Raw genomic sequence first — 13,819 nt, forward strand, 5'->3', positions numbered from 1 at the left:
CTCACATTCATCTTGTTGGCCATACTGCTAATCGTCATCACAGGATTTATAGGAAGGTGGTTTTTGAAACGTTCTTACTTTACGTTTCCGACCGCACCATACTATCTAGCGATTGTTCCTTTGGTTTCAAATCCCTTTTTAAGGCAATGCACGACCGTCGGGCTGGCTGATCCTGAGGTAATTTGCAATCTCGATTGGATATTTTTGTGCATGAGTATTTCCAACAGAATCATTCTTTTAGATTCAATTTTGTCGTCTTTGAAGATAAAGCCAATATTTATAGATACAAACCATTGCAAATGATTATTGGAATATAACGCAACCTCACTTTTGTAAAAACTCCTATCAATCTCTAGCTGTGAAAATTTCCTTAAGTTTAAACTTAAATATGACGCATGGGGTACAAGATGTGTAAGCGTTCGTCAAAGTAATTGAGCATAATATTTTATACTTTTATAAGTAGTAACGGGGGTATTCCATGTGAGACGTACACTGTATCAGGGAAAATATAAGTACATACCGGAACTTGAGGGTGGAGAAAATTTAGTACGACTTCATTTTTTCATCTGTCTAGGAGAGTTATGATGATACAAGAGTCAAAAGTTAAGAAAGTTTTACATTTGAATTTGAAAGAAAATCATTGGCCTGTCCTGAAAAATAATATATTTTTTGGCATTATATCCACTCAGGTTAACCTTATTCTAAGTTCTAATCAAAGAAGATGTTTGAACTAATTCGATTTTTTCTTCATGTAAATTTGGAAAAAGTTTAAGGCCACCAAGACCCATATTTAATGGATCTGGACAATACTTTTTTTAGAAGAAATGAGCATGAGACAATTTTAAATATTTTTTATTTTATATGTCCTCTTTTTACTTCGAAGACAGCCTCCATAGGATCAGAAAGCTTTAAAGGACTTCAAGACCTCTGCACCGTCAATGGAGCAAGACACAGAACTAACAGACGTCTTCTTTGACTCGAGAGTTATGATAGTTGGCACACGCCTCTCCCTCCAAACATCTCTACAGATGGTAATAACAAGGATTAGGAGAGTTGGAGTGGCAGGTCTGAAGTTCAAAAACGAAGTACATTGTCCTTCATCCATACCTGTACAATATTGGCATAATGGGTGGAGTCGAGTCCTACTAGAAGGTGTTCCTTCTGCATCCAGCCACATTTCAGAGCGTACATGTAGACCTCTTTGTTCGCCTTCTGCTAGGGATTGAAGAAGTAGAGGTACGTGACATGACCCTCACTTCCAACGCCCAGGACTATCACAGCGGCTGAATTCTTCGTCCTTAATACCACGGTGACTTCAGAAGGGTCTTTAAATATCCATCTGTCATTGTGGCTGTTTCTTTTCTTGTCAACAGTGAATAACTTCTCATCTCAGAAGAATTGCAAATGTCCTCCAGGGTCCTCTTTCTGTTACTCTTTGGACTTTGCTTGGACTTGCTGGACATAGCCGTATTTTGTACTACTGGATGATGGTCTTTATAGGGCTTTTTGGGTGCATCAGCAGTCTGATGATATCAGGACAGATGTCCTGCGCAATTGAGTTCGATTACAGCAAACCATTTTTGGTGCTTCATCCTTATGAAGATAAATTTTGTTTTGTTTTTTCTTGGAAAGTTATAAATACACCCTACAAAACCTCTTTAGATAAAAAAGCTACATGTAGATATCACCAGACATTTTCAAAAAAATATTATAAAAGAAGGTCTGGATTTTTTCCATTGTAACCTGATTTTCCCTGCCTTAATAATTTTAATTATCTAACCTGTAATCATAGAGTCTTACATTCTTTTTTATCCTCAGCATTAAAAAATCAATGAAGTCTAAAAGTAAATAAAGTATTGTCAAATATTAAGGAATAACTGGTAGGAAAGAATATCTTGCCTTATACAAGACTACGGATAGATCGAGACATTATTTGTTATTTTTCCGTGGACTCGGAAACAGAAAATCCGGAGCATGAGGACTTGGACTTGACTTGAATATTGAAAAGTAGGACTCAAATACAGCACTGAGTAATGGATATTTACTATTTTCTTTAATTATATATAAAGTATTTACTTTATAGAATGAGTAATTACTAATGTATTATGGGATATGAAGGGGATCTAGATGAAGATGCAAAATAATTCATTCGAATTATGAACATATCTTAATATTTGGTATCTTATATTGGTTGTACTATTTAGTTTTTATTGATGATAACCTCGACAAAAATTGTAGCGGCCTCACTCATCAGTACAAATTTCAGTTTAATATTTTTATTGACTTATACAGGACTGCAAGTAGATCCAGACATTTCATATTTTTCCATGTACACAGAGTATGAGGACAGGAACTTTACCTCAACACTGAAAAGATGGACTCAAATGCACTTTTATATCTTAATATTTGGTTTCTTATATTATTTGTACTCTGTAGGTTTATTGATGATAACCTTTATAAAAATATGTAGCGGCCTCATTAATCAATACACATTTATGTTTTCTACGTACAAATTTCCCTTTAACATAAGTTTTTAAAAGCATGAATGGATAACGTTATCGTTGTTGATAAATTGATTGCATCCCTGTTTTCACCTACACTATTGGGACTGACTTGAAGTGCTCAGGGTAGTAATCAACCGTTTTTATCATCAGTATTAAGAAATAAAAAATGTACTTAAGATATTTCAGTGGTGCTTTTTTCGAAGTGATTAGTAGAGAGCGTTGCCATTTTGTTCAGACCATGAGTAAGAAAAGTGACAAGCAACATCATTGGAAAATTATGCTTAAGCTTTTCAACTGCTTTTATCAGCTGCAGCATCGATAATCAAAACCTTTAGTCTCTCGCCACAGAAATTGGAGCCGAAAACAATGCTAAGATTTTTCACTTCATTACGTGTAATTTTTTTATTGTCAGCTTTCTTAACATCTTTCAAATTTATTAAATAAGGCTAACCTATCAACACTGCAGTCATGGATTGTGGTTTCGTCAAACACAATCATTTCCTTCAAGTTCTTTCTTAATCTTTGACAACAATACTTACTTTGGGACTCCATTGACTATGTGATGGCGTAGCAAGAAGGAATGGTATTACCAGATTCCATGAATCTTACGATATTTAGATTACTATAAATATGGAATGGGGCATTTCAGGATACATACATCTTACTAATATTCGAAATAACATTAGAACCATCAGGACTTGATTCAATTATTGATCTGCTGAAATTCGAATTTTTTATAGCCTTGGAAACCAAAATCAATAAGGCACATGACAAAATTCTGCAAGCCATACTATAAATTTAGACTTTTTCTCCTTCATTATCAGCAAAATTAAAAAATAATGGAAACGTTATTTAATGTTAAAAATTAAATATAATATTTAGTTGTCTTTATTTTTTCTTGTTCCATGATTTTTTTTTATTTTTTTTTTAAAGCATGTTCAAATTCTTCATAAGAAAAGAAAGTAGTATTGGAATTGTAGGTACAATAAGTCTTAGAATGAATAAGTTTAAAAAAAATTAACTACCTTTAATATATGCATTATATTTTAAACAAATAGAAACTTTTTTTCTATTTAATCTTATAATCAGAAAGACTGCAAGCTTTAAAGTTAAATTTATTTTTTATTTTTAAATTTCGCATTGTTTTTAATCAAACTTTGGAAATTTCCATCACAGTTATTTATTTAAACAGTTTGCTTTGTCTTTTTCTTTCGTCTTTATGATAACAAAGAAATTTTTCTTAGAAGTCCCACATAATATTAATTGCGATTCTTAGCAATAAAATTTTGGTCGTTAAGAGGCTAATAGGATTTCAATATTTAGAGAATATGGCAATTTAATCAAATATATATTTCGTCAATTCTTCCCTTGTCTTTATTGAGAGTAATTCCATTTTATGATCCACGACTAAATCTTGTTTTTGTATTTTTTAAATATACCGTATTTTTTAATAATAAACCAACTGCAACATAATATTAAATTTATTATCTTTCTGTATAACTAACAAATATATATATTTAAATATTCATTTCTGTATTCTCTATATTTTTTCTATCTTTACTTATTTTGTGTGGAAAGGTTCCACATAATCTGGATGTAAAAGTGCATCGGACATTTTACAAATATATATTGTTCGTGAGGAGCTTAGACGTCCAATGCTCGCCTCAATTGTAGCGAACAGTCAATGTAGCAGGCGCCCACTTGGCTTTACTCTTGGATTTGGTTTTTTCTCTTAACCTCCAAACTTTTATAGAATACGAATTGCTATAATTCTTTGAACTTACAAAAGCGATATATTTTTTTCTCTTTGGTGCATTCTCCATGCACAAACGGTTTGAGCATTTACCTATACAAAAAAGGGGCCACCACCATTTTTGGATCGAATTATCATTCTATAAGAAGACACGTATTGGTCAAAAAGATCTACACCACCCATGATTTATTGTAAATACTTATTGAGTTTGGCATTTCGACATTTAGGTGCTTTCTTTTGACCTTATCCCATCTGATGGTTCTTTGCAGTGGGTGTTTATGATATTTATTAGAGATTACCGTGACGGGCCTGTTGTCTTTCCCTTTAACAAGTGAAATATGTTCCGTAAAAACTTCCCCCATATAGCCTCGTTCCATTTTCATCATGTTGACTTTTGACATCAATGGAGCTTTCTGTTGCCTATCTTCTCTTAGAGTGACTGTAGCAACGATTCCCTTTTTTGTCAATTCTTTGAGAATGGAAATAGTTGTAAATAGGTTATCAGAGACTACATGTTGCCCAGACTTTAATTCCAACTATTTGACCATTACCATCACAACATCAGGACCATGTTCGTGGTTCCAATCAACCATTTTTGTATGGAATAGCGATCCGTCAGATGAGGAAGCAGCCCATACTTTAAATCCAAAACGTATTGGCTTCCCACGAATGAATCGCTTATCCCCATGCTTTCCATAATAAAGTATCATAATTTCATCCATACAGCAATGTTCAGGGACTTTTTTTTTTCTTTTTGCTCGCAGACCATGTTTTAAATATTGAAATAGAGAACAGAGCTTATAAAATGGATCTTCACTTAGTTCCATATTGTCTTCAAAATGCAAGACGCGCATAATTTCCTCAAAAGTGACGCGCCTCATCGATTGAGCCATTAGATTATTTACACAATCATCAGATGTTTCCCAGTACATGCGTCTATATGGAAGTTTGTTATCTCCTGAGAGCAGTAATATATCAAGAATTTCTTTATATTTTCTGGTGCAATGCATTCAGCTGAGAAACCCTTTTGAACTGCATATATTTTGCTCTGATAACAAATACTTTTTATCCAGTCATCGGTCCAAAATAAAAGAATGCATTTAACAGGCTCTGTAATCACTGGATGCTCAATGTTTCTTTCTTTATAATCAGGAATTTTGAGAGTAAATTTGTTTTCTAATCCCTTTTTTCCTTTTTTTTTTTTTTTTTTTGGAAGTACAATTTCTACCATGTTGTGGCTTTCTGTGTGCATTCTTCATTGTCATTTTCGAATATAAGGTTTAAAATTCCCTCATTAATACACTTTTAGGGGAAAAATAGAGAATACGTGCTATATTTAATAATTTTACCGGTTTCGCGAGAGGAATTTATCAAAATAACTAAAGCTAATGCTATGAAATAGAGTTGCTATCTACTGAGGATGGAAGTCACTTTGACTAGGGTCAACAACTTGCCAAGTTTTTTTCACAACACTTTTTAGATTTTTTGGCCTTGTGGCTGGGACCTTCTTCTCAAGGCTCTTGTTGTCACCTTTTAGCTTCTCAACCCTTATAATATTACCTTTGGAGCAAGGAACTAGGAGGAAGATCTCATCATAACTTGTTCCAGCCTCAAAAAGCACTGCCACACAATTTATTTTGGACTTTATCTAAATTAGTCTGATGAAGATTTATCTACCAGTTTTTTTTACAGGAAAATCAGAAAATTATTTTAAGTCATTGAAGCCTAGTCAAATTTGCACGTTTACTATTTGCTGGGACACACTGTATATAAACACAATTAGTATTGTTTGTGTATACATTTATTACTCAATATCAATAAATAAAGACCTTTCTGTTGATGGGGGGAGAGAGAATTTTAATGATCTTTCACATAATATAAAAATAATGGAGAAATTGCTGTAAGCAATTTCACCAAAACGTACATTTTATATACAAAATGGATGAATACATTCAATGATGGTTCACATGACATTATTAGTGTTGTAGTCGAGATCCCCGAATCCGATATCAGTAATTGAGAGGTCAAGACATACGCTTGATGGTTTAATGAGTAACTTATAAGAGAATTGAAAAAATACAAATGGCAGATGTGATTGATAAAACTTGGATCAATAATTGATCTTTCAAATGTATCCATATTTAGTTGTTATTGCTGGCATGTGAGGCTGTTTTAGCACATATGTGATATATTTGTAGTCATTGGAGCTGTAAATAATTTAACCTCCTGATAAGTAAAAACTAACAATCCGAAACATCACATCGAAACTCTAAGAATTTGAAGAATATTTAGAGTAGAGCTATATAGTTGTCAGGGTTATTAACAAAAGTCTGATGTCAGGTTTATCAAATGTATCACAGTTGTAGTGGTGTTTACCGCTATATTGAGTGGAAACTTAAAATCTGAACACTTTGAGTTTTAAATTTCAAAAAGAAATAATTTATTAACGAAACCAACATTATAAATAGATATTTATTTGAGCTCTCTTATTAATTAATGTAGCCGTCCTTAGCAGCATATATGTCTTCCAGGTGGATAAAGGCCTAATACCCGCTGTGGATATAGTCATCCGTCATGGTGTCCCAGTGCTGGCTGATAATGGATTTGAGGGCCTTGTTATTGGATTAAAGAGATGCTTACCTTCTCCTCGACTCTACACAAAATGGGTAGTCAAGGGAGTTGGCATCAGCGGTAGAGAGGGGACTAAAGTTCAAAAGAACTCAAAAGACTAATTCAAAAGAATTTGGCACCGGAGGAGATAGTTTTTTTTTACTGCTGATGTCAAAGATGACCTCTCCAACCTCACAAACTTCTTTCCATCCACTTTTTGATAGCTCTCTGGACAGTCTGGTGTAAAAATGCGAGATATCTTGCAAAGTCCCTCATGGACTTGAAGGATTGGCCTGGGCTTTTTTCTTTAACTTCTCTGGGTCCAGCTTGACCTTTTTGACAGAGCCCTTCTACCTCTCTAACGTTTAGGGCATGCTGACGATGTAGACGGGGATACTGGAGATGCCCAACTACTTTTATTGTGAGAATGAAAATTCGTCGATCACCTATAAGCGTCATTTTCTCGACCTGTACGTAAGCTAAAAAGCTCAGATTCCTTTTTTTTATTTTGGATACAAAACTCACAGATATAAAAAAATATATACAGAGTGGTGAACGTTGCTGTAGTTTGACTAAATCTCCTACGTTTCAAACTTGCTGACGTTGAAGACGATGGTCCTGAAGGAGCCGAACTGTTCAGTGTGTGTGAATGGAAATTATTTATCACATTCAAGTGTCATTTTCTACGTCCTGTACGTAAGCTAGAGAACTCATTTTTGTTTGTTTTGTAAATGATTGTTTGTTCTATAGTTTGTTGAAAAATAAATTACATTCAATCTATCAACCTTTATAAAGTATTTAATTAGTAAGTGTTCATATTTCATTGGACCACCCGCTATAAAAAAAGTTTAAAATTTTTTTTACTAGTTCTGTCAAATTGACAAATCCTTTTGTGTGAAGCTCAAATTTTTTTGCTAATATGTACGAGGAGTGTTAAAACAGTAAGGAGACTTTTCAAATTTTGCGGGAAACGTATATATCGTATATTATATTTTGTATGTTTGTACATTCAAAGAGGAACTTTTTTGCTATTGCTTTTGAAATTACATGAGGATCTAAAAATAGTATACGGTGAAACTGTTCTGATTAAAAAAAAAGATTATAAGTGGTACAAATTCTTACAGGATGGCGGGGTAGATGCCAAGGACGAGTCTCGCTCTGGACACCCAAGCATGTTGAAGCAATTAAGAAAATTGTATTTGTTAATTATCAAATGACTATCCAAGAAGTTGCTGAAGATATTCACCTATCGGTTGGCTCGTGCCGTGATTTTTTTTCTGATTTTTTTTTAAATGGGACGATTTTCAGAGCAGCTTTTCCAAAATTGTTTAATTTTGACAATAAGAATCGTCACATGAGCATTGCTAACGAGCTGTTGACAGACGTGAATGATGACGCTTAATTGTTCAAAAGGGTCATAACTCTTGACAAATCATGGATATATGGTTTGGATATCGAACCCAAAGCCCAATCGTCCAAATGGAAGATTCCAGTACGTGTAGAAACAAATCGCGGAACAACCCAAAAGTCCTAACCATTATGATTCTCAATAACAAGCTAAACATATTAAATAGTTTTAAACAATGAATATATGTTATTTTTTTAATGTACTAATATACAAAAATAAAAAATAATAATATAACAAATATATGTTGCTCGAGAAAATTGTAAAGTACTTTTTGAACACACCTTGTATAACAACAGTTTATCCATGAATAGTTTAATATATATATTTTTTCCCCCTCATTCTAATGGGTTTTAATTTCTATAAAACATGGTTGTTAAGCACCCAAAAATTATCGACATTAACAATGCTCTTGTCACGTTAAATCACTCTATAGTACTTCTTATTTATGGACAAATAAAAAGTTCTTTAATTGGAAGCAAATGAGGAGTAAGTGGCATGCAAATAAAACATAACTTGTTTTAAAAAATAACCGGGTTATTTTTGAAATTAATCCCATTAAATAATAAATAATTTTTGGTTGTCTATTTAAATTAAATTTTCGTAGAAATAATGGAATATTTATTTATTTATTGTAGCGCAGTGTCAGACCTTATTGAATTGGTCCATTCCTGTCTTAGGGCCTGTCTTAATAGTCCTACCGTTGCTCCTAATGATCCCAAGGGCTAATTTGCTGGTAGAAATTGCCAAATACGTAAAATACTTCTAAGCGTTATGCCAGTCACAAGCTAAATACTTCATTTAACTGAAACAGTAAATATATGTTCGTAGCGAGGAAACTGACATAAAAAATAAAAAAATTAAATACAACTTATATACCCAAAAATTATTGCTAAGGAGAAAAAATCATATAATAGGCGGATTAAAGGATTTTGTTTAATAAAAAGTTAATATAGTATTTACTAGAAAATTAACAAATAATTGGCTGATTAACAATACCCAATTAAACGGTCAGAGTCCTAATTACATATTAGTGCATCCCTGATATATATTAAGCATTCAAGATATGATTTTTTACATTGTAATTCATCAATATAGTTATATTATATATAACTAGTTTTAAAAAAAGGTCCTAATTGTTACTTCATAATACCAAAGACAAAAAGTCGACAATTATTTTATTTCCTGGTGATTAAATGGATTTATGTTACTTGTCCATTTTCAACCTTTATGTTATTTTTTTTTTAAATCCAGGTACAGATTTACATTTATTGTAGAGTTTTATTAATAATTATCAACCAATGGCATGATAGCAGTATAGTGTAGTGCAAAGTGTTTATGTTTAGTTGATTATTTCAATAGGGCATGAACATCTAACAAACAGTTCATGGCTGCAAGATAGTGAATAGTGATAAAAGTCTTTGTGAAACAACAATCAGTAATACCGTCATATCCAAACCGTATGCGTCATAAGTCATTGTACTCATTTCATACAGATAATAATGATTAAATGACGCGAAAATTTCATAAAAAGGGATAATTAACAAAAAACTGATTTCCTTTTAGATCGAAGAAAATAAATCAGCCGTAGGTCTTTTAGGAATACCAAAATACAGAAATGGAACAATTTTGTCAAAAAATCGTTGCACTCATCAAAGCCTGTGACAATCCCTCCGTGATGGCACGTAACTTTGGGATCGGTAGGACCACTGTATACAACGCCAAGAAGCTCTACAACGAAACCAAATCCTTTGTCGATCATCAAAGGGCGGGAAGACTAAAATCAGTCCGCAAAAACAGCCTCATAAGGAGTCTGAAGGCAAAAATAGGTGTGAACATTTATGACAACATCTGCCAAATGGCCAGGGACCTCAATGTTCACAAAACGGCTGTCCGGTGCATCATTAAGGAGTATTTGGGGCTCAAGTCTGGGATTGTCATAAAATTCAGGAGTTGACGGCTTTACACAGACAAAAGAGGCTGGAACGATCAGAAATTTCGACTCAATTTAAAACAAAAAAAAAACAATAATGAGTTAAATGTAGCAAGAAAGGATTGAAATTTTGTACCTTCTCTCACACAACATGTCCCCCACAGCCATATCCACGAAGCTCAGGTCCAGCCGTACCACTGTTTATCGTACCAGGGACTCATTCACTACCACCATGGTATTGGGCGTTTGGTATGTACAAGTTTAAAGAACTCTCTTTTCAACACATCCCCGATATAGTAATCATGGGTTCAGATCAGGGTTGCTAAAAGGGCATATTTCTTTTGCCCAAAACTTAAAGATATGACCAATATTTGTTTTCTTTAATAAATCCAGTTCCAATTACCTGGTGTGGACAGACTGCACCTTTTTAAAATTCTAGCATGACACTAAACCTGTTAACATCAATTTAAGTTCTAGGTATATCAACATTATCTATGGAGTTACTTGCATCCTTGGGCGCGTATTCCGGGACACTCACTCACAATACTGCCCCCACAGCAGTCGTATTCGGAGGAATCTTACAGATTTTTTACTTTAATTTTATAAGTTTTATCATTTGAATCTTATCAGTAGAATTTCATAAACATGGACCATAGGGATGCCAAGATATTGAGTTCGAAATCCCAACCCTGTATAGTATATATAAAGTTACAGTGAATGAACAAATAAGAAAATAATGCGCACAGCCTGTTACAAAAATTTATTTGCCGACCATTAAATGATTAAATGTTCATAAGTATGTACAATTATATCATCATAGAATTATATAAAAATATTTAACTATGTGGTGGTTAAGTATGTACTTTAAACATTAGTTAGTTAAATATTTATTAATGTTTGCCATACATACAAAAAATAAAATTGTACAAATATAAGGCAGCAAATACGAGCACACAACAGGGTTGTACTTTAAACGTATATAATTACCATTTATTAGGAAAACAAGCTAAAGGAATATTTCATGGTGGGATAACTTCTATGCTCAAGAACGGGTAAAGAAAAATGAGATTTACGACAAATATTTTTAATACATGTTTTTAAATGCAAACCTTAGCCTTTTAATGAAATCGTTTATCACAAATATAAACTAAATCAACATTGGAAGAATCAAATATTCAATATATATTTGAAAATTACTTTTAACTAGTCAAAGTATTCGGTATTTGTCAAACGCTTAATCAATATAGAATAATTTCTTATTCATAAATATATATATGAAGGCTCTACCACAATTGCCCGTCTATAATTGCATTGGGGGAACTTACTTAATTTTTGTCATAAATTGTCTTGCTAGAAATCCAGAGAGAACTATTCGTAGTATAGACAAGAAAATTAATCTGATCGAGTTAACGCTCCGAAGGTGCATTCAAGATGACATGGAAGCACAATCTATAGTAAGGAGCAACCAACATGATTCACTGGTATTTGGAGTCTGCCATCAAGGCTGCATAGACTGACTTGTCAGAAAAATATATTTGTAAGCTTTGTATGGCCTTCCGAAAGAGGGCGGTGTTGTTATTGAGGATGAATAAAAAATGCCAATATCAGTTATAAATCACTTGAAATAAACTAATGTTGTTTTCACTGTCTTGACAAATTATACATATATTATAAAGTATATTATTTTCATGATTTTTGTTCTAATTATTTTTATGTTCACGCACCACATGTTTCTTTTGTAAAAAAAAATTCTCTGAAGCTACAAATCATATCATCTGTGAATTTGGTCAATTTTATCATCAACCTACAAGGACATTAAAACTTTGATGGGAAAGTGTTTTTATTAAATTCTTAGAAAAAATAATATCTTGTCAACGAGTCAAAATGATAAAGTTAATGACGTCATTACTCAAGAACAACAAATCAATTTTACATTACGTACAAACATGATGACAATTTGGATGGAAACCTATTTTGATTTTGTTCGTAAATGTTATTAATAATATCATTTTACTTAGGGGCAGAGATTCAATGATATTTATTAAATGCAGGTATGTTATATAAAAACTATTTTGCAAAAGGACATTTGGACTTAAACCATTTTCCATGGGACATTTTGCCTTTCAGTCATTTTGCTTTAGGATATTTTGCCTAAGTATATAATTATAATAGATGTATACGTCGCTTTTTAATTTTTGTCTAAAATTGATGTTCTTTGAGAATTTTTAAATCAAAATATGTCATGTGTATTACTATAAAAGACATTAAATGTCTGTTTTTTGTAGGAAAAATGATTGAATCATGCCCCAAAATTTCAATGGATACACAAACAAATCTCATTATATAATGAATTCAAGACAAAGACAAAATAGGTGATAAAATTAGTATAATAAGAATGGAAAAAAAAAACCAAGCAACGATTCAAAAAGAAGAATTGCTAATCACTTATCCGATAGTAATTATCATTAGACATAATGGATTATTCATACTAAAAAAGACTCATCAATTCACGAACAAGCATTATATATATATTAAGCTCAAACAGAAAAAAAAAACATTTTTTAATTCAAAATATTGCATATTTTGAATTAAAAAATTGAAGAGAAAATAAATTTTAACAAAAAGTCTAGTTGATGATTTTGCAAACAAAAGTGTTTCCCTAGGTCTACAAGATCACAAAGCAATCAAAGGAAGCCGATTATTTCTTTCAACAGGGCGGAGTTCCTGCACATACAGCCAAAATTAAGCAGGATTGGATGGCCATAAAAATGAAGTCTTGTCAAAATACTTCTGCCCACCGCAGAGCTCCCACTGAAATTTCCTTGATTACAACATCTTGTGGCGAATTTGAAAGCAAGGCATAGCAGTATTGAGCCCCTAAAGCAATCGGTTCAGAAAGAATGGCGATCAATGTCAAAGCACTACGTTGTCTAATTGTTCTGAGGTCGCATGGAGCGTGTGATTGACGTCGAAGGTGCTCAAATTTAAAAATAATGTTCTTTTAATGAGTAATAAACAAGTTTCAATTAAAAAATAATCTCGAGAATTACATTTAAAGCCGATAGTTGTTATTAATTGTTCAACGTTCATTATGTTCCAAGACTTTATGACGGTCTTGAAGGTACTAATTTATTTATTTTGAAGATAAAAAGAATAATAACCCATATTTTCTTGATTTCTTTTATATTTATAAAAGTATATTCAGCATTTTCATTGATATTTCAAAGTGAAAAAGGAATTAAATAGTTTAAAAATTAATACAAAACTTAAATGACGTAATTATTGTAATTGTTCAACAGTTTATAGTGTAATTTAATATGTTTACTTTTGGTATTTTGTTTTTACAAAGTTCACTAACCCTGTTATAAAAAGAATGCTCATTAATGAAGGGTTCAGCACCATGTGTCCTATTTTTAAGAAATTAGAATATGGTCAACCAGGTTATAATGACGAGGTATAAATGAGTGGTTTTTTTAAATATATAGTAATTAATGAGATTACTTAAATGGGAATCAATTGAGGTTATAATCCCTTTGTACAATATATTAAAACTTTTATTATTTATTAGTAGATATTTCTTATAATGAGTTTTAGAAATATACTTTGTGAGAAAA

At 32.3% G+C, this 13,819-nt stretch overlaps 1 long non-coding RNA gene across 1 annotated transcript; it reads left to right on the forward strand.

Annotated features, from left to right (window-relative positions):
- The first annotated feature begins 9,589 nt into the window (after positions 1-9,589).
- On the forward strand, positions 9,590-13,265 carry LOC139904906 (uncharacterized). The gene is made up of 2 exons (XR_011779175.1): positions 9,590-10,454; positions 12,491-13,265. It is a non-coding gene; the product is annotated as an uncharacterized lncRNA (long non-coding RNA).
- Positions 13,266-13,819: the final 554 nt, after the last annotated feature.

The sequence above is a fragment of the Lepeophtheirus salmonis genome, chromosome 3 (genome assembly GCF_016086655.4).
Source record: "Lepeophtheirus salmonis chromosome 3, UVic_Lsal_1.4, whole genome shotgun sequence".
NCBI lineage: Eukaryota > Metazoa > Arthropoda > Copepoda > Siphonostomatoida > Caligidae > Lepeophtheirus > Lepeophtheirus salmonis.